This window comes from Eurypyga helias, unplaced genomic scaffold (assembly GCF_000690775.1).
Source record: "Eurypyga helias isolate BGI_N326 unplaced genomic scaffold, ASM69077v1 scaffold19770, whole genome shotgun sequence".
Lineage (NCBI taxonomy): Eukaryota > Metazoa > Chordata > Aves > Eurypygiformes > Eurypygidae > Eurypyga > Eurypyga helias.
This window is the reverse complement of record NW_010225259.1, coordinates 1-1,298: the sequence shown is the minus strand read 5'-3', so window position 1 is coordinate 1,298 and position 1,298 is coordinate 1.

Genomic DNA, 1,298 nt, shown 5'->3' with positions numbered 1-1,298 from the left:
AGAGCGGTAGTTTCAGTTGCTTGCATAGCATACGCACATTCCCAATCACATGTAATGCATACACAGACTTCCACTCCCAGTGTCCCTCCCTTCTACCCCAACCAAACAGTGCCTGGATCCATCCCCAAGAAAAAGCCTAGCCCAAGCGTTAGGAACTTGCAGGTGACAATCCCACAAGTCTTTGTCCCATTCATACTGGGAACAGGGTCCCAGCACCTGTAGCAATGACTTCTGCTGATGTCTGCTAGCACCAGGGAAACAAGCCAAAGAATTGTTACTGACTGAGGGTTATGTTTTTAAATCCCACACCATGCGCAAAAGGAATACCCACACAGAAAGACAACTACCCTATCCTTCCCGGTCTCTTGGAAGGAAGCATCGTTATAGCAAACTGCTGATACTGGAGAATAGTTTACTCCGACAAGCAAAGGTGCTTTTGGGTGGTGCAATGTAGTGCAAACCCCACATACCTCTGCAGCGTGCCTTTCCTGTGTCAGATTAGACCGATCCTCTCTGCACACAGCAGCGGAGGTCAGGTGGCATTCTGCTGCTGATTTAAACACTTCAGATAAAACAACAGCTGATACGTCTTGTTTTAAAAGAAATACCTCCCCGTGTGTTTGCCAACCTGTAAAACGCAGAGCAGGTCCGCCAGTACAGTAGTTATTTTCTGGGATGTTTGCTTCAGACGTGGGGCCATCTAGTGACACATCTAAGAAGAGGCTGGAGCTTGCCCGTAACAATGATTCGTGTGGGGTCAAAGTGTATTTGTATGCCACGTAACGAACCGATTCTGAGCACTGTCATGAGCAAAGAGAAAACACTGACACCCTGGGATGAAAGGATCTTCTCCGTCTTACTATTCTGAAGTGCTGAAAAAGAAGTTCTGAATGGGGGACTTTTCACCATTTCTCCAGGATGATCGGAGTCTTCCCAAACGGGCTTGGAGGTGAAAGAAGGAAGCTGGAGTCATTACTTGCTGGGAGTCCCACCCATACTTTCTTCTAAATGCAACTGCTCCTGCTATATCGTGCTGAGAAAAATTAACTGTTCTGTTCGCCCACGTATCAAAAGGCAAGATCTCAGCTACCTCTGTGTATTTAAACACCATATGAAAACAACCACAGAAGATAAACGCATCACGCATTTCATGTTTGAGTATTTACATTAACAGTCTGAAGAGAGAGGAATTTCTCTGTCTGATGAGCTGACGGGGTTTGCAATCCATGCTTGGAAATTTAATTGAAAAGAATTTGTGTTCTGGTATGCCTTCTCATAGAATCACAGGACGGTTTGGG